The 20,950-nt window shown below is 43.9% G+C and overlaps 1 protein-coding gene and 1 pseudogene across 2 annotated transcripts in view; one reads left to right on the top strand and one right to left on the bottom strand.

Annotated features, from left to right (window-relative positions):
- The window catches only part of MAT2B (methionine adenosyltransferase 2 non-catalytic beta subunit), a 199,820-nt gene that overhangs the window by 164,481 nt on the left and 14,389 nt on the right, over window positions 1-20,950 (top strand). The gene's annotated exons all lie outside the window — the stretch shown is intronic.
- Window positions 20,814-20,933, bottom strand: LOC134937267 (5S ribosomal RNA; annotated as a pseudogene).

The raw sequence follows: 20,950 nt of genomic DNA on the forward strand, positions 1-20,950 counted from the left end.
TTTGTTTTTCTGTGCTATTGGATAACTATAACACAAAATCAGAAAAACTTCATATGATTTTATGTTATTTCATTTTTTATTGCAAACAGGGTGGTGTGAAGGGTACTAGGGATGTCTGTTCCTGTATTTCTACAATGTGTCCACCAATATGTACTCTACGTAGCCAAAAAGTATGTGGATACCCTTTCCAAATCATGTGTTTGACCATTTCAGCCACAGTAATTGCTAACTGAGGCAATCAAGCATACAGCCATGCAGTCTCCATAGGCAATCTTTTGAAGCAGCATAGATCATACTGAAGGGTATACAGTCTTTGTGTCGAGGATGTTGAAATTGACGTTATGTAGACAGTGGGCATGTAAACGTTCATGGGGTCATTCCGACCCGATCGCTTGCTGCAGTTTATCGTAGTGCAGCGATCAGGTCGGACTTGCGCATGCCGGACAGCCGAAGGCCGTCGTTAAGTAGCGATCGCCTCTGCCTGATTGACAGGCAGAGGCGGTCGCAGAGCGGGAGGGGGTGCGGTCCGGCCAACGCAGGTGTGGCTGGACCGTTATGGGGGGGGGGGGGGGGGGGCGTGGCGACGATCAACTCCCGGCCAGCTGCAGGAGCTGCGCTGGCCGGGAGTTGCTCCACGAATACAAAAGCGGCGATGCTTTTGTATTTGTGCGGGGGGCGGACTGACATGCGGGGCGGACTAGCCCTGTGCTAGGCGTCCCCCCGTATGTCATGGAAGATGAACTTAGCACAGCTAAGATCAACTCGGAATGACCCCCTCAGTGTCAACAATACAGCTTTAGGATTAGGCTGCAGTTTGGTTTTCATCATTATGACCACGTAGATATTATGCATGTCGGCATTTTGTACCACATCCCACTGAAAAGTTTAGTGACCCTGAACGCAGCACTGCGAATGCCATTCATTTTGTTAGATTTCTGCCTTGCCAGAGCTTTCCTGGTTTAATGTAAGTTCTGTTATTGAGAACCGTGAAGTGGTAGGCCACACAAACTCACAGAAGGTGACGTACATAGTGAAAAACAATCATCTGTCCTCATTTGCAGCACACACAACCACAGCACAAGAACCGTTCGTTGGGAGCGTCATGGCTTGGGTTTCCATGGGCAAGCAGCCACATAGTAGCCGAAGATCAACATGCCAAATGTTGGCTAGAGTGGTGTAAACCAGACCGCACTAGTGGAAAAGCAATCTCTGGAGTGACTAATTATAGTTCACCATCATACAGGAGGATTTCATTCTCCTGTATCACACATATTGCTATCACTATATTCTGTACCCTGGGGGGCTAGATGCATCATATATATATAACAGTAACAGTACAATATAGCCAGATAAACACAATACCTGCAAATAACCCCCTGTGTTATGTGACAGTAAATACAGGACACAAACAGAGGATTTAAGCGGTATGAGGTGACTGAAACACACAGTAAAAAAATACCAATATATACCGTAGTCCTGTATTTACTGTCACATAACACAGGGGGTTATTTGCAGGTATTATTGGCTATATTGTACTGTTACGCTCTACGGCTACATTCCTTATAATGTCTGCCACACAGGGCGGGAAATCCGCGAACGCTTCTGCATCCTGCAGTTCTGGCACCACGGATTTACCTGAGGGGGAAGTTTTAGCTGCTGGTTCAGGCGCTGGGTGCCATACACCTCCCAGTCAACCTGCAGCACCTGTGGCCAATAGCGTTCTCAAGTATGCTGAATACACTTGTGACACGTCTTACGCCCCCTGTGGGACCTCCTGTGCCATTACAGCCACATATTGTCCCTGTAGTTAATCCGCCCTGGTCGGACACTCTGTCTACCCAATTACAAAAGTTAAATCAATCTTTGGTTAGACAAAAGTCTACCCCGCGCCCCTCTGGGGCCAAGGGGTCATCTAAGTGGGCCATTTCTTCCACACCATTAATATTTTGGATAATTCTTCCAATGAGGATGGGGAATATACTGATCCGTCAGACACTGATACAGTTGCTTCTGATGAGGAATCTACAACCCAGTGTGGGATGCCAACTTCCGCAATTCGCCCAGGCCTGGTTAAAGACCACTTTGGATGCCTGGGTGCGGGAAGTTGTCTCTCAAGGGTACGCAATCTCTTTCAAGAGAAGTCCCCCTCGCCAGTTTTGCACGACTGTTATCCCTGCAGATCCGTTAAAAGTGCAAGGTCTACATCTGGTAGGCTTCACATGTCCACTAGGAGTTGAAAGACTTCTGGATGAAGACTCCACTCTCCAGCGTGAACGTCCTGACGACTGAGGAAATCCGCTTCCCAGTTGAGGACTCCGGAAATAACCACTGCTGATATTGCTGGCAGATGGCGTTCCTCCCAACGGAGGATTTTTGATACTTCCAGCATTGCTATGCGGCCTTGAGTGCCGCCTTGAAGATTTATGTACGTCACCCTTGTGGCGTTGTCTTATTGTTATTGAACAGGGCTGTTCTGTACTAGAGGCAGGGCCAGTGTCAACGCATTGTACACTGCCCGTAATTCCAGAATGTTTATCGGAAGGAGAGATTCCTCCTTGGTCCACCGACCCTGGAGAGAGTATTGCTCCAACACCGTGCCTCAAACCCGCAGACTGGCATCCGTGTGTGTATGTGTATGTGTGTGTGTGTATGTATGTATATATATATATATATATATATATATATATATATATATATATATAATATGACTAAACAAACCCTTAATGCGCTCTAAATTTGGACTCTAAAATTGGTACTCTTGTTTTTTTAGTGAAAAATAAATAAATAAATGAAAATATATAGATACCAATTAACGATGGGCAAGCTTCTACACAGAGATGATCCCCTGTGGAAAGAGACCGATATTAAATAGAAACCAAAGAAGTGCATCTCTGTGGAGCGCACTTATTGAAGTATTGTTCGATATAATTATACTTAGTTAAGAATGTGATTTAGTATTTGGTTACTGATGAAGAGAGGATGACTTAACAGACACACCCTTTTGCTTTGAAACACTTGTTTCTTTTTATTGCTAAAAACAATTTTAAATTCTCTTTTCCATTAAAAGAAGTTGATGAACATTTTTACAATGTATTATTGTTCATTACAGACACAAAAATGACTTTCAACCTTTCCAAACAATAAAGTATTTTCACCCAACGCGTTTCGTCTTATAGCGACTTCTTCAGGGGTGTTTTCTTAGGGTGTGATCCAAAAATAAAAAATTAAAAAGAATAAAAGAAATAGGAACATTAAGAACAAGAAGGAATATGCACAAAAACATCACGATATGTGTGTCAAAATTGGCTGACCTCATACCGATTTTGTTTTATTTGTCTATTTAGTAAGACAATTATCCAACTGGATGTCAACATCAATAAAACCTAATAACATATGATGTAATAATAATTGTCTAATGAATGACTCCCCAAATGGCAAATTAATATGTTATTACTTGCTAATGAATGATAAATAATTTGTTTAATTTGAAACAGCTGTATTTTCATAAAGATATGGTCCACAATATGCCTAATTAACAGAGAGATTCAAATGGTAATAATTGTGTTAATGACATCACTTTGTCTATTAATGATTTAATCGAATAATACTTACTTAGAATTATTTTAAAAAATAATTGACTTCCATAATATAGCAATGTTTGGTAGAACTTCTTATTTGAGAACGCCTGGTAATAAATATTATTCTTCCAAGTAATGACTTGTAGTTAGTTTATCCAACTTTTTATTTGTAATTTTCCTATTAAAAGATAATTTTCCTATTAGAAATAATCATACATTACTCTAGGTTTTGAATTTAAACCATAAAAGGATTAATTAAATATTTTACCACAACTTACCCGCAATTCTTTCCTATATCAAAAAAGGATCCAAAGTAGCCTGAATATAATTAAGCCTCTTTAATTTACCTAATAAAAATAAGAGATCGCTCAATGTCTTAAAATAGACAATCTAAAGTCAAAAATCAAAAGTTACCCCTATAGCTTACCAACAGCTCTCCTATATGTCTGCATGCATAGAGATCCAGAAGTGGAATGAGAGCGGAGTTCAAAATTCCCCTATTTAAGTACCATTAGCTGGTTACATCATTAGCTGTCTCATTAGATTAATTGTTTGATTAATGAGATTAGTAGCTATATTTATTACTTCATTTTAATCTCTATCTGGTGTCATTACATTAATATTCACTTCCTAATCCCTATGACTAATGAAGGCCCGGTGTTGACCAAAAAAAAATCGTTTCATTCTTAGTTGTAAATGCTGAAATATAAGGTTAATTTGATAAACAAGGGGCTTGTAAAGCGCTTCCTGTATGCGCTGCAAGCCTCCTTGTGGTGGGCGTAACATCACTATACGCGTCCCGTCACTTAGCAACGCTCAGCTGTGTGCGTCCCGTCACTGTGCACGTCCCGTCACTTATCAACGCTCAGCGACGGGACGAGTCTGTTGGTTTGTATGCTCCAAGCCTCGTTTTAGACGGGCGTGACGTCAATACGCACGTCCCGTATCCAAGCAACGTGTTCTAATAGACAAATGTGTACGTCCTGTTTCCTAACAGCGTGGGAACTTCCTTGTCATATATAGACAGCGCTATTCGTATACATATACTCGTAGCGCGTCCCATGTTTAACATTTACTTTTAGGAATATTACTATGTATTATTGACAATTAAAAAGTAATATCTAAATTTGTTTTTGATGATATTCACATTAAGTACTGTTATCTATTTAATGATTTTATTTAGGATTACGTGAAATTCAATACAACTTGATATTGTGTGTATATATATATATATCCATTATTCCCACAAGTGAAACTATAAAAAATAATACAATTTTATAGATCCCTCTAAAATGAATCTAAATATATTAAATAATTAGTTAGTATTTAATGATTTCTCTAATAACGTTAGTCATATTAGTATTAATATTAATAAAAAAGCCATATATGTGTGTGTATATTCTAATGAGTGCCTCACAATTAATGTTAATCTATTTATAGTTCCTTAATATAATTATTAATTCACCCTATGGTATCAAATTTATTATTATGTGTAGATATATTATTTACAGGCTAAATCGTGTTATAAAGTATTAATAATTCCCTTGACCACATGCGTAGGCAATGAGGTCAAATTTATAAATCTAATCACTGTTGCATTTACCTGGAGTGATTAATATTAGTGTAATCTGTGATCTAAAGTGGTTGATTAAACTAATTAAGTGATGTGAAAATATAAATAAATATATATATATTGGGTAATAATAAAAACTGTTGATACCTCTAATATAACTTGAACCTCTCCCTTTTTTTCTACTTTCTCTCCCCCCCCCCCCCCCCCCCCCCCCCCCCACTGGAGTCTGTCAAAAGACATACATTTTACAATGATGCCAACCTAATGTATACAAAAATAGTGTGTTTCACATTGGTTTTCACTTTAGATCACAGATTACACTAATATTAATCACTCCAGGTAAATGCAACAGTGATTAGATTTATAAATTTGACCTCATTGCCTACGCATGTGGTCAAGGGAATTATTAATACTTTATCACACGATTTAGCCTGTAAATAATATATCTACGCATAATAATAAATTTGATACCATAGGGTGAATTAATAATTATATTAAGGAACTATAAATAGATTAACATTAATTGTGAGGCACTCATTAGAATATACACACACATATATGGCTTTTTTATGAATACTAATACTTGTACGACCAACGTTATTAGAGAAATCATTAAATACTAATTATTTAATATATTTAGATTCATTTTAGAGGGATCTATAAAATGGTATTATTTTTTATAGTTTCACTTGTGGGAATAATGGATATATATATATATATACAATATCAAGTTGTATTGAGTTTCACGTAATCCTAAATAAAATCATTAAATAGATAACAGTACTTAATGTGAATATCATCAAAAACAAATTTAGATATTACTTTTTAATTGTCAATAATACATAGTAATATTCCTAAAAGTAAATGTTAAACATGGGATGCGCTACGAGTATATGTATACGAATAGCGCTGTCTATATATGACAAGGAAGTTCCCACGCTGTTAGGAAACAGGATGTACACATTTGTCGATTAGAACACGTTGCTAGGATACGGGACGTGCGTATTGACGTCACGCCCGCGTTGCTAGGAAACGGGCCTATTAGAACTTGTTGCTAAGATACGGGACGTGCGTATTAACGTCACGCCCGTCTAAAACGAGGCTTGGAGCATAGAAACTAACAGACTCGTCCCGTCGCTGAGCGTTGCTAAGTGACGGGACGCGCACAGTGATGGGACGCACACAGCTGAGCATTGCTAAGTGACGGGACGCGTATAGTGATGTTACGCCCACCACAAGGAGGCTTGCAGCGCATACAGGAAGCGCTTTACAAGCCCCTTGTTTATCAAATTAACCTTATATTTCAGTATTTACAACTAAGAATGAAACAAAAAATTTTTGGTCAACACTGGGCCTTCATTAGTCATAGGGATTAGGAAGTGAATATTAATATAATGACACCAGATAGAGATTAAAATGAAGTAATAAATATAGCTACTAATCTCATTAATCAAACAATTAATCTAATGAGACAGGAAGTGATGTAACCAGCTAATGGTACTTAAATAGGGGAATTTTGAACTCCGCTCTCATTCCACTTCTGGATCTCTATGCATGCAGACATATAGGAGAGCTGTTGGTAAGCTATAGGGGTAACTTTTGATTTTTGACTTTAGATTGTCTATTTTAAGACATTAAGTGATCTCTTATTTTTATTAGGTAAATTAAAGAGGCTTAATTATATTCAGGCTACTTTGGATCCTTTTTTGATATAGGAAAGAATTGCGGGTAAATTGTGGTAAAATATTTAATTAATCCTTTTATGGTTTAAATTCAAAACCTAGAGTAATGTATGATTATTTCTAATAGGAGAATTATCTTTTAATAGGAAAATTACAAATAAAAAGTTGGATAAACTAACTACAAGTCATTACTTGGAAGAATAATATTTATTACCAGGCGTTCTCAAATGAGAAGTTCTACCAAACATTGCTAAATTATGGAAGTCAATTATTTTTTAAAATAATTCTAAGTAAGTATTATTCGATTAAATCATTAATAGACAAAGTGATGTCATTAACACAATTATTACCATTTGAATCTCTCTGTTAATTAGGCATATTGTGGACCATATCTTTATGAAAATACAGCCGTTTCAAATTAAACAAATTATTTATCATTCATAAGTAAGTAATAACATATTAATTTGCCATTTGGGGAGTCATTCATTAGACAATCATTATTACATCATATGTTATTAGGTTTTATTGATGTTGACATCCAGTTGGATAATTGTCTTACTAAATAGACAAATAAAACAATCGATATGAGGTCAGCCAATTTTGACACAAATATCGTGATGTTTTTGTGCATATTCCTTCTTGTTCTTAATGTTCCTCTCTATTTCTTTTATTCTTTTTAATTTTTGGATCACACCCTAAGAAAACACCCCTGAAGAAGTCGCTATAAGACAAAAAGCGTTGGATGAAAATACTTTTTCTCTGACGTCCTAGTGGATGCTGGGACTCCGTAAGGACCATGGGGAATAGCGGCTCCGCAGGAGACAGGGCACAAAATAAAAGCTTAAGGATCAGGTGGTGTGCACTGGCTCCTCCCCCCATGACCCTCCTCCAAGCCTCAGTTAGATTTTTGTGCCCGGCCGAGAAGGGTGCAATCTAGGTGGCTCTCCTGAGCTGCTTAGAATAAAAGTTTAGTTTAGGTTTTTTTATTTTCAGTGAGTCCTGCTGGCAACAGGCTCACTGCATCGTGGGACTAAGGGGAGAAGAAACGGACTCACCTGAGTGCAGAGTGGATCGGGTTTCTTAGGCTACTGGACATTAGCTCCAGAGGGACGATCACAGGTTCAGCCTGGATGGGTCACCGGAGCCGCGCCGCCGTCCCCCTTACAGAGCCAGAAGAGACGAAGAGGTCCGGTGAAATCGGCGGCAGAAGACATCCTGTCTTCAGACTAAGGTAGCGCACAGCACCGCAGCTGTGCGCCATTGCTCTCAGCACACTTCACACTCTGGTCACTGAGGGTGCAGGGCGCTGGGGGGGAGCGCCCTGAGACGCAATATAACAGTATATACCTTAGGTGGCAAAAAGAATACATCACATATAGCTCCTGGGCTATATGGATGTATTTTAACCCCTGCCATTTTTACACAAAAAAGCGGGAGATAGGCTCCGCCCCTTCACGACGTCCTTATCTCCTCAGCACACAAGCGCCATTTTCCCTCACAGCTCCGCTGGAAGGACGGCTCCCTGACTCTCCCCTGCAGTCCTGCTTCAGAATCAGGGTAAAAAAGAGAAGGGGGGGCATTTTTGGCAGCAAATAACGATAATAACAGCAGCTATAAGGGAATAACACTTATATAAGGTTATCCCTGTATATATATATAGCGCTGGGTGTGTGCTGGCAGACTCTCCCTCTGTCTCTCCAAAGGGCTAAGTGGGGTCCTGTCCTCTATCAGAGCATTCCCGGTGTGTGTGCTGTGTGTCGGTACGCGTGTGTCGACATGTATGAGGAGGAAAATGATGTGGAGGCGGAGCAGTTGCCTGTGTTGGTGATGTCACCCCCTAGGGAGTCGACACCTGACTGGATGATTGTATTTAAACAATTAAATGATAATGTCAGCAATTTGCAAAAAACTGTTGACGACATGAGACAGCCGGCAAATCAATTAGTGCCTGTCCAGGCGTCTCAGACACCCTCAGGGGCGCTAAAACGCCCGTTACCTCAGTGGGTCGACACAGACTCTGACACAGATACTGAGTCTAGTGTCGACGGTGACGAGACAAACGTAATGTCCAGTAGGGCCACACGTTACATGATCACGGCAATGAAAGAGGCACTGAACCTTTCTGACACTACAAGTACCACAAAGAAGGGTATTATGTGGGGTGTGAAAAAACTACCAATAGTTTTTCCTGAGTCAGAGGAAATAAATGAGGTGTGTGATAAAGCGTGGGTTTCCCCCGATAAAAAACAGCTAATTTCTAAAAAATTATTAGCATTATATCCCTTCCCGCCAGAGGTTAGGGCGCGTTGGGAAACACCCCCTAGGGTAGATAAGGCGCTCACACGTTTATCTAAACAAGTAGCGTTACCGTCTCCTGATACGGCCACCCTCAAAGAACCAGCTGATAGAAGGCTGGAAAATATCCTAAAAAGTATATACACACATACTGGTGTTATACTGCGACCAGCAATCGCCTCAGCCTGGATGTGCAGTGCTGGAGTCGCATGGTCGGATTCCCTGACTGAGAATATTGATACCCTGGATAGGGACAATATTTTGTTAACTATAGAACATTTAAAGGATGCATTACTATATATGCGTGATGCACAGAGGGATATTTGCACCCTGGCATCAAGAGTAAGTGCTATGTCCATCTCTGCCAGAAGAGCGTTATGGACGCGACAGTGGTCAGGGGATGCGGATTCCAAACGGCACATGGAAGTATTGCCGTATAAAGGGGAGGAGTTATTTGGGGCTGGTCTATCGGACCTGGTGGCCACGGCAACGGCTGGAAAATCCACCTTTTTACCCCAGGTCACTTCACATCAGCAGAAAAAGACACCGTCTTTTCAAACTCAGTCCTTTCGTTCCCATAAGTACAAGCGAGCAAAAGGCCACTCCTTTCTGCCCCGGGGCAGAGGAAGAGGAAAAAGACTGCACCATGCAGCCGCTTCCCAGGAGCAGAAGCCCTCCCCTGCTTCTGCCAAGTCTTCAGCATGACGCTGGGGCTTTACAAGCAGACTCAGATATGGTGGGGGCCCGTCTCAAGAATTTCAACGCGCAGTGGGCTCACTCGCAAGTGGATCCCTGGATTCTACAGGTAGTATCGCAGGGGTACAAACTGGAATTCGAGGCGTTTCCCCCTCGTCGGTTCCTGAAGTCTGCTTTACCAAAGTCTCCCTCCGACAGGGAGGCAGTTTTGGAAGCCATTCACACGCTGTATTCCCAGCAGGTGATAATCAAGGTACCCCTCCTGCAACAAGGAAAGGGGTATTATTCCACGCTGTTTGTGGTACCGAAGCCGGACGGCTCGGTGAGACCAATTTTAAATCTGAAATCCTTGAACACTTACATAAAAAGGTTCAAATTCAAGATGGAGTCACTCAGAGCAGTGATAGCGAACCTGGAAGAAGGGGACTATATGGTGTCTCTGGACATCAAAGATGTTTATCTCCACGTCCCAATATACCCTTCTCACCAAGGGTACCTCAGGTTTGTAGTACAAAACTGTCATTATCAGTTTCAGACGCTGCCGTTTGGATTGTCCACGGCACCTCGGGTCTTTACCAAGGTAATGGCCGAAATGATGATTCTTCTACGAAGAAAAGGCATTTTAATTATCCCTTACTTGGACGATCTCCTGATAAGGGCAAGATCCAGGGAACAGTTAGAAGTCGGAGTAGCACTATCTCAGGTAGTGTTACGTCAGCACGGGTGGATTCTAAATATTCCAAAATCGCAGCTGATTCCAACGACACGTCTACTGTTCCTAGGAATGATTCTGGACACAGTCCAGAAGAAGGTGTTTCTCCCGGAGGAGAAGGCCAGGGAGTTATCCGAGCTAGTCAGGAACCTCCTAAAACCAGGCCAGGTCTCAGTGCATCAGTGCACGAGGGTCCTGGGAAAAATGGTGGCTTCTTACGAAGCGATTCCATTCGGAAGATTCCATGCAAGAACGTTTCAGTGGGATCTACTGGACAAATGGTCCGGATCGCATCTGCAGATGCATCAGCGGATAACCCTGTCGCCAAGGACAAGGGTGTCTCTCCTGTGGTGGCTGCAGAGTGCTCATCTACTAGAGGGCCGCAGATTTGGCATTCAGGATTGGATCCTGGTAACCACGGATGCCAGCCTGAGAGGCTGGGGAGCAGTCACACAGGGAAGGAATTTCCAGGGCTTGTGGTCAAGCATGGAAACATCTCTTCATATAAACATTCTGGAACTAAGGGCCATTTACAATGCCCTAAGTCAAGCAAAACCTCTGCTTCAGGGTCAGGCGGTGTTGATCCAATCGGACAACATCACGTCAGTCGCCCACGTAAACAGACAGGGCGGCACGAGAAGCAGGAGGGCAATGGCAGAAGCTGCAAGGATTCTTCGCTGGGCGGAAAATCATGTGATAGCACTGTCAGCAGTGTTCATTCCGGGAGTGGACAACTGGGAAGCAGACTTCCTCAGCAGACACGACCTTCACCCGGGAGAGTGGGGACTTCACCCAGAAGTCTTCCACCTGATTGTAAACCGTTGGGAAAAACCAAAGGTGGACATGATGGCGTCACGTCTAAACAAAAAACTGGACAGATATTGCGCCAGGTCAAGGGACCCTCAGGCAATAGCAGTGGACGCTCTGGTAACGCCGTGGGTGTACCAGTCAGTGTATGTGTTCCCTCCTCTGCCTCTCATACCAAAAGTACTGAGAATCATAAGAAGGAGAGGAGTAAGAACTATACTCGTGGTTCCGGATTGGCCAAGAAGGACTTGGTACCCGGAACTTCAAGAGATGCTCACGGACGAACCGTGGCCTCTACCTCTAAGAAGGGACCTGCTACTGCAGGGGCCTTGTCTGTTCCAAGACTTGCCGCGGCTGCGTTTGACGGCATGGCGGTTGAACGCCGGATCCTGAGGGAAAAAGGCATTCCAGAAGAAGTCATCCCTACTCTGGTCAAAGCCAGGAAGGACGTAGCCGCGGAACATTGTCACCGCATTTGGCGTAAATATGTTGCGTGGTGTGAGGCCTAGAAGGCCCCTACAGAGGAATTTCAACTGGGTCGTTTCCTTCATTTCCTGCAAACAGGACTGTCTATGGGCCTAAAATTAGGGTCCATTAAGGTTCAAATTTCGGCCCTGTCGATTTTCTTCCAGAAAGAACTGGCTTCAGTACCTGAAGTTCAGACATTTGTAAAAGGGGTGCTGCACATACAGCCTCCTTTTGTGCCTCCAGTGGCACCTTGGGATCTCAATGTGGTGTTGAGTTTTCTAAAGTCACATTGGTTTGAACCACTTTCCACTGTGGACTTAAAATATCTCACATGGAAGGTGTCGATGCTGTTAGCCTTGGCTTCAGCCAGGCGTGTGTCAGAATTGGCGGCTTTATCATATAAAAGCCCTTACTTAATTTTTCATTCTGACAGGGCGGAATTGAGGACTCGTCCTCAATTTCTACCTAAGGTGGTTTCTGCATTTCACATGAACCAACCTATTGTGGTACCTGCGGCTACCAGGGACTTAGAGGACTCTAAGTTGCTTGACGTTGTCAGGGCCTTGAAAATATATGTTTCCAGGACGGCTGGAGTCAGAAAATCTGACTCGCTGTTTATCCTGTGTGCACCCAACAAGCTGGGTGCTCCTGCTTCTAAGCAGACGATTGCTCGTTGGATTTGTAGTACAATTCAGCTTGCACATTCTGTGGCAGGATTGCCACAGCCAAAATCAGTAAAAGCCCATTCCACAAGGAAAGTGGGCTCATCTTGGGCGGCTGCCCGAGGGGTCTCGGCTTTACAACTTTGCCGAGCAGCTACTTGGTCAGGGGCAAACACGTTTGCTAAATTCTACAAATTTGATACCCTGGCTGAGGAGGACCTGGAGTTCTCTCATTCGGTGCTGCAGAGTCATCCGCACTCTCCCGCCCGTTTGGGAGCTTTGGTATAATCCCCATGGTCCTTACGGAGTCCCAGCATCCACTAGGACGTCAGAGAAAATAAGATTTTACTTACCGATAAATCTTATTTCTCGTAGTCCGTAGTGGATGCTGGGTGCCCATCCCTAGTGCGGATTGTCTGCAATACTTGTATATAGTTATTGTTACAAAAATTCGGGTTATTATTGTTGTGAGCCATCTTTTCAGAGGCTCCTTTGCGTTTATCATACTGTTAACTGGGTTCAGATCACAAGTTGTACGGTGTGATTGGTGTGGCTGGTATGAGTCTTACCCGGGATTCAATATCCTTCCTTATTATGTACGCTCGTCCGGGCACAGTGTCCTAACTGAGGCTTGGAGGAGGGTCATGGGGGGAGGAGCCAGTGCACACCACCTGATCCTTAAGCTTTTATTTTGTGCCCTGTCTCCTGCGGAGCCGCTATTCCCCATGGTCCTTACGGAGTCCCAGCATCCACTACGGACTACGAGAAATAGATTTATCGGTAAGTAAAATCTTATTATTGTTTGGAAAGGTTGAAAGTCATTTTTGTGTCTGTAATGAACAATAATACATTGTAAAAATGTTAATCAACTTCTTTTAATGGAAAAGAGAATTTAAAATTGTTTTTAGCAATAAAAGGAAACAAGTGTTTTAAAGCAAAAGGGTGTGTCTGTTAAGTCATCCTCTCTTCATCAGTAACCAAATACTAAATCACATTCTTAACTAAGTATAATTATATCGAACAATACTTCAATAAGTGCGCTCCACAGAGATATACTTCATATATATATATATATATATATTTATATTTCTCTGACGTCCTAGTGGATGCTGGGAACTCCGTAAGGACCATGGGGAATAGACGGGCTCCGCAGGAGACTGGGCACTCTAAGAAAGAATTAGGACTACTGGTGTGCACTGGCTCCTCCCTCTATGCCCCTCCTCCAGACCTCAGTTAGAATCTGTGCCCGGCTCGAGCTGGTTGCACACTAGGGGCTCTCCTGAGCTTCTAGTAAAGAAAGTATTTATTAGGTTTTTTATTTTCAGTGAGATCTGCTGGCAACAGACTCACTGCTACGAGGGACTTAGGGGAGAGAAGCGAACCTACCTGCTTGCAGCTAGCTTGGGCTTCTAGGCTACTGGACACCATTAGTTCCAGAGGGATCGAACACAGGCCCAGCCTCGGTCGTCCGGTCCCGGAGCCGCGCCGCCGTCCCCCTTGCAGAGCCAGAAGCAAGAAGAACGTCCTGGAAATCGGCGGCTGAAGACTCCGGTCTTCATTAAGGTAGCGCACAGCACTGCAGCTGTGCGCCATTGCTCCCTATGCACACCACATACTCCGGTCACTGATGGGTGCAGGGCGCTGGGGGGGGCGCCCTGGGCTGCAATTAGAGTACCTTTAAAATGGAAAAAAAAAACACATAATATAGTCTAATAAACTATATATGTGTAAAAATCCCCTGCCATAATATTAATAAAAGAGCGGGAGAAGCCTGCCGAAAAAGGGGCGGGGCTATCTCCCTCAGCACACTGGTGCCATTTCCTCTTCACAGCTCCGCTGGAAGGACGCTCCCCAGGCTCTCCCCTGCAGTTTCCAGGCTCAATAGGGTAAAAAAAGAGAGGGGGGCACTAAATTTAGGCGCAAAACTGTATATTATAGCTGCTATAGGGAAAATCACTTTGTGTAGTGTAAATCCCTGTTTATATAGCGCTGTGGTGTGTGCTGGCATACTCTCTCTCTGTCTCCCCAAAGGACTTTGTGGGGTCCTGTCCTCAGTCAGAGCATTCCCTGTGTGTGTGCGGTGTGTCGGTACGGCTGTGTCGACATGTTTGATGAGGAGGCTTATGTGGAGGCGGAGCAGGTGCCGATAAATGTGATGTCACCCCCTGCGGGGTCGACACCAGAGTGGATGGATATGTGGAAGGTATTAACCGACAGTGTCAACTCCTTACACAAAAGGTTCGATGACATAACAGCTGTGGGACAGCCGGCTTCTCAGCCAGTGCCTGCCCAGGCGTCTCAAAGGCCATCAGGGGCTCAAAAACGCCCGCTACCTCAGATGGCAGACACAGATGTCGACACGGAGTCTGACTCAGTGTCGACGACGACGAGACTAATGTACATTCCACTAGGGCCATCCGTTGCATGATTACGGCAATGAAAAATGTGTTGCACATTTCTGACATTAACCCAGGTACCACTAAAAAGGGTATTATGTTTGGGGAGAAAAAGCAACCAGTGGTTTTTCCCCCTTCAGATGAGTTAAATGAAGTGTGTGAAGAAGCGTGGGCTTCCCCTGATAAAAAACTAGTGATTTCTAAAAAGTTGCTAATGGCGTACCCTTTCCCGCCAGAGGACAGGGTACGTTGGGAGACATCCCCGAGGGTGGATAAAGCGCTCACACGCTTGTCAGAAAAGGTGGCACTACCATCTCAGGATACGGCCGCCTTAAAGGAGCCTGCGGATAGAAAGCAGGAGGCTATCCTGAAGTCTGTATATACACACTCGGGTACTATACTGAGACCTGCTATTGCTTCAGCATGGATGTGCAGTGCTGCAGCAGCGTGGTCTGATTCCCTGTCTGATAACATTGATTCCCTTGACAGGGACACTATATTGCTAACCATAGAGCATATTAAAGACGTAGTCTTATACATGAGAGATGCACAGAGGGATATTTGCCGGCTGGCATCTAGAATAAATGCAATGTCCATTTCTGCCAGGAGAGTATTATGGACTCGGCAGTGGACAGGTGATGCGGATTCTAAAAGGCACATGGAGGTTTTGCCTTACAAGGGTGAGGAATTGTTTGGGGATGGTCTCTCGGACCTCGTTTCCACAGCGACAGCTGGGAAGTCGACATTTTTACCCCAGGTTCCCTCACAGCCAAAGAAAGCACCGTATTATCAGGTACAGTCCTTTCGGCCCCAGAAAGGCAAGCGGGTTAAAGGCGCGTCCTTTCTGCCCAGAGGCAGGGGTAGAGGGAAAAAGCTGCACCATACAGCCAGTTCCCAAGAACAGAAATCCTCCCCTGCTTCCACTAAATCCACCGCATGACGCTGGGGCTCCACTGGTGGAGCCAGGTGCTGTGGGGGCCCGTCTCCGGAACTTCAGCGACCGGTGGGTTCGCTCACAGGTGGATCCCTGGGTTCTACAAGTGGTATCTCAGGGATACAAGCTGGAATTCGAGACGTCTCCCCCTCGCCGTTACCTCAAATCAGCCTTGCCAGCTACTCCCCCGGACAGGGAGGTAGTGCTGGCGGCAATTCACAAGCTGTACCTCCAGCAGGTGATAATAAAAGTTCCCCTCCTTCAACAGGGAAGGGGTTACTATTCCACAATGTTTGTGGTACCGAAACCAAACGGTTCGGTGAGACCCATTCTAAATTTGAAATCCTTGAACACTTATATAAGAAGGTTCAAGTTCAAAATGGAATCGCTCAGGGCGGTTATTGCAAGCCTGGAAGAAGGGGATTACATGGTATCACTGGACATCAAGGATGCTTACCTGCATGTCCCCATTTACCCACCTCACCAGGTGTACCTCCGTTTTGTGGTACAAGACTGCCATTACCAATTCCAGACGTTGCCATTTGGTCTGTCCACGGCACCGAGGGTATTTACCAAGGTAATGGCCGAAATGATGATACTCCTTCGAAAGAAGGGCGTTATAATTATCCCATACTTGGACGATCTCCTTATAAAGGCGAGGTCCAGGGAGCAGTTGTTGTTCGGAGTAGCACTATCTCAGGAAGTGCTACAACAGCACGGCTGGATTCTGAATATTCCAAAGTCGCAGCTGGTTCCTACGACGCGTCTGCTGTTCCTGGGTATGATTCTGGACACGGAACAGAAGAAGGTGTTTCTCCCGGAGGAGAAGGCCAAGGAGTTGTCATCTCTGGTTAGAGACCTCCTTAAACCAAAACAGGTGTCGGTGCATCACTGCACGCGAGTCCTGGGAAAGATGGTAGCTTCTTACGAAGCAATTCCATTCGGCAGGTTCCATGCAAGGATCTTTCAGTGGGATCTGTTAGACAAGTGGTCCGGATCGCATCTTCAGATGCATCGGCTGATCACCCTGTCCCCGAGGGCCAGGGTGTCTCTGCTGTGGTGGCTGCAGAGTGCTCATCTTCTGGAGGGCCGCTGATTCGGCATACAGGACTGGGTCCTGGTGACCACGGATGCAAGCCTCCGAGGTTGGGGGGCAGTCACGCAGGGAAGAAACTTCCAAGGACAATGGTCGAGTCAGGAGGCTTCCCTACACATAAATATTCTGGAACTAAGGGCCATTTTCAATGCCCTAAGTCAGGCAAGATCCCTGCTTCAAAACCAGCCGGTGCTGATTCAGTCAGACAACATCACGGCGGTCGCCCATGTAAACCGACAGGGCGGCACAAGAAGCAGGATGGCGATGGCAGAAGCCACAAGGATTCTCCGATGGGCGGAAAATCACGTGATAGCACTGTCAGCAGTGTTCATTCCGGGAGTGGACAACTGGGAAGCAGACTTCCTCAGCAGGCACGACCTCCACCCGGGAGAGTGGGGACTTCATCCAGAAGTCTTCCAACTGATTGTAAACCGTTGGGAAAGGCCACAGGTGGACATTATGGCGTCCCGCCTAAACAAAAAGCTAAAAAGATATTGCGCCAGGTCAAGGGACCCTCAGGCGATAGCTGTGGACGCTCTAGTGACACCGTGGGTGTACCAGTCGGTTTATGTGTTACCTCCTCTTCCTCTCATACCAAAGGTGCTGAGGATAATAAGAAAGAGAGGAGTAAGAACTATACTTATCGTTCCAGATTGGCCAAGAAGGACTTGGTACCTGGAACTACAAGAAATTATCTCAGAGGACCCTTGGCCTCTGCCTCTCAGACTGGACCTGCTACAGCAGGGGCCCTGTCTGTTCCAAGACTTACCGCGGCTGCGTTTGACGGCATGGCGGTTGTACGCCGGATCCTGATGGAAAAGGGCATTCCGGTTGAAGTCATTCCTACGCTGATAAAAGCTAGGAAAGATGTGACAGCAAAGCATTATCACCGCATATGGCGAAAATATGTTGCTTGGTGTGAGGCTATGAAGGCCCCCACAGAAGAATTTCAGCTGGGTCGATTTCTGCACTTCCTACAGTCAGGAGTGACTATGGGCCTAAAATTGGGATCCATTAAAGTCCAGATTTCAGCCCTGTCTATTTTCTTTCAAAAAGAACTGGCTTCACTGCCTGAAGTTCAGACGTTTGTTAAGGGAGTGCTGCATATTCAGCCCCCTTTTGTGCCCCCAGTGGCACCTTGGGATCTCAACGTTGTGTTGGATTTCCTAAAATCACATTGGTTTGAGCCACTTCAGACCGTGGAATTAAAATATCTCCCGTGGAAAGTTGTCATGCTTTTGGCCTTGGCTTCGGCTAGGCGGGTGTCAGAATTGGCGGCTTTGTCCTGTAAAAGCCCCTATCTGATCTTCCATATAGACAGAGCAGAATTGAGGACTCGTCCCCAATTCCTCCCTAAGGTGGTATCAGCGTTTCATTTGAACCAACCTATTGTGGTGCCTGCGGCTACTCGGGACTTGGAGGCTTCCAAGTTGCTGGACGTAGTCCGGGCCCTGAAAATCTATGTTTCCAGGATGGCTAGAGTCAGAAAGACTGACTCGCTGTTTATCCTGCATGCACCCAACAAGTTGGGTGCTCCTGCTTCTAAGCAGACTATTGCTCGCTGGATCTGCTCCACGATTCAACTTGCACATTCTGCGGCTGGACTGCCGCATCCTAAATCAGTCAAAGGCCATTCCACGAGGAAGGTGGACTCTTCTTGGGCGGCTGCCCGAGGGGTCTCGGCTTTACAACTTTGCCGAGCTGCTACCTGGTCGGGATCAAACACGTTTGCAAAATTCTACAAGTTTGATACCCTGGCTGAGGAGGACCTTGAGTTTGCTCATTCGGTGCTGCAGAGTCATCCGCACTCTCCCGCCTGTTTGGGAGCTTTGGTATAATCCCCATGGTCCTTACGGAGTTCCCAGCATCCACTAGGACGTCAGAGAAAATAAGAATTTACTCACCGGTAATTCTATTTCTCGTAGTCCGTAGTGGATGCTGGGCGCCCATCCCAAGTGCGGATTGTCTGCAATACTTGTATATAGTTATTGCCTAACTAAAGGGTTATTGTTATGAGCCATCTGTTCGTGAGGCTCAGTTATTATTCATACTGTTAACTGGGTATAGTATCACGAGTTGTACGGTGTGATTGGTGTGGCTGGTATGAGTCTTACCCGGGATTCCAAATCCTTTCCTTATTGTGTCAGCTCTTCCGAGCACAGTTTCCCTAACTGAGATCTGGAGGAGGGGCATAGAGGGAGGAGCCAGTGCACACCAGTAGTCCTAATTCTTTCTTAGAGTGCCCAGTCTCCTGCGGAGCCCGTCTATTCCCTATGGTCCTTACGGAGTTCCCAGCATCCACTACGGACTACGAGAAATAGAATTACCGGTGAGTAAATTCTTATTATATTAATATTACAGGTTGAGTATCCCTTATTCAAAATCCCACGTTTTTGGGTCCCCTACTGAGATAATGACATATATATTATATATTATGTGTATATATAGATATATAATATAATATATAAATATATGTGTCATTATCTCAGTAGGGGAACCAAAAATGTGGGATTTAGAATTTTGGATAAGGGATACTCAACGTGTGTGTATGTTAATATATATAAATATATATATATATATATATATATATATATATATATATATATATATATATATATATATATATATATATAGAAAGAAAGAAATTATTGCGCCACGTGTGTTCACCAACGTTTACTTATCCTGAATGTGATTTATACCAAACAAATAGATCTGACACTCCCTAAGAATTTAAAAGGGCGTCTGCTTACCCCCAAACAGGGATGGCGGTTCCCTGTATCGTAAATTTGGTACACAATTGGGGGGAGGGGGTTTAGCGACCAATGGTGTCTAAAAGAACTCACACTTTAGGTGAATAATAAAAATATAAAATACAATTTATTCACGTATAAATTTAAAACAACAAATCTTTTTCTAAAAATTGGGATAAAATGGATACACACATAAAATACCAGTTAAAATGAATAAATAATAAAAGATTCTTAACTTGGTATGCAGTCACTGCCAGATAGTCCAACGCGTTTCGTCAATCAGACTTCATCAAGGGGTGTTAGCAGAATGGGAACAGACTTCTATTTATACCAGTATTCATCTAGTCCTAATTATGACATCACTTCCTGTTGTTACCACATGGTGTTGTATGATAAGCTACAACCTATTTATTTATATAAACAAGTAACATGATTGGATAGTATAAAACTGTATTAAGTTCACTGTAAGTTTAAACAACGGGTTTGGAGCATGAAAAGCTATAAAACTGTCTTAGAAAGATGCGCCGATGCGACTTCCGCCCCACTTCCGGTTTGACGACGTCGCGTCACTTCCGCCCCACTTCCGGAAACGGGACCGCGCATGCGCCCGCGGTTTCCACTAGTTCAAGTGTTCCTAGAGGACTTGGTAGTTGGTTTCAGCTTGCTCTAGCGGTGGCCATCTTTGTAGGGTTTTTCCTTTAGTTTCTTTATGTGGCGGCCATATTGTTGGAGATCATTATTGTGGACATTCAAATCCGTCCTCCATGATGCTCAGCATAAAAAATAAATAATAAATGAAGAAAAAAGGATCAATACATGATAAAAACGATCTGATAGCAGTTATTAGTAGTGCATTGGTCTATATAGAAATGATTAGGTTATCAGTAACATAGGGAAATACATTTTGCAAAATACTTGGGATATTCATTTTTAAAGAGATTGTAATTGCTCAGTGCAAAAATTTAAACGTACATATTTTATGCTGAATAGGTGCATTTTTAAGGTGCATATTAGTATATTAAAGTGCATACTGGAATATTAAGGTGCATATATGTGTGATAAGGTGCATGTATGGATAGACTAATTAAAGTGCAATAAAAGTGCATATTGGGATTTATTAATTTAATACTGACATGCTCATGTAGGCTATTTTGGGAACTAGTTTAGTTACAGTACCTGATCTTCCCAGGTGGTCTCCCTGTTCTGGTACTGATCAGGCCCGACACTGCTTCGCTTCCAAGATCGGGCGAGATTGGGCCTGTCCAGTGTGGTTTGACTGTAAAAATCACTTACCATACATG

The sequence above is a fragment of the Pseudophryne corroboree genome, chromosome 6, assembly GCF_028390025.1.
Source record: "Pseudophryne corroboree isolate aPseCor3 chromosome 6, aPseCor3.hap2, whole genome shotgun sequence".
In the NCBI taxonomy this organism is placed as follows: Eukaryota; Metazoa; Chordata; class Amphibia; order Anura; family Myobatrachidae; genus Pseudophryne; species Pseudophryne corroboree.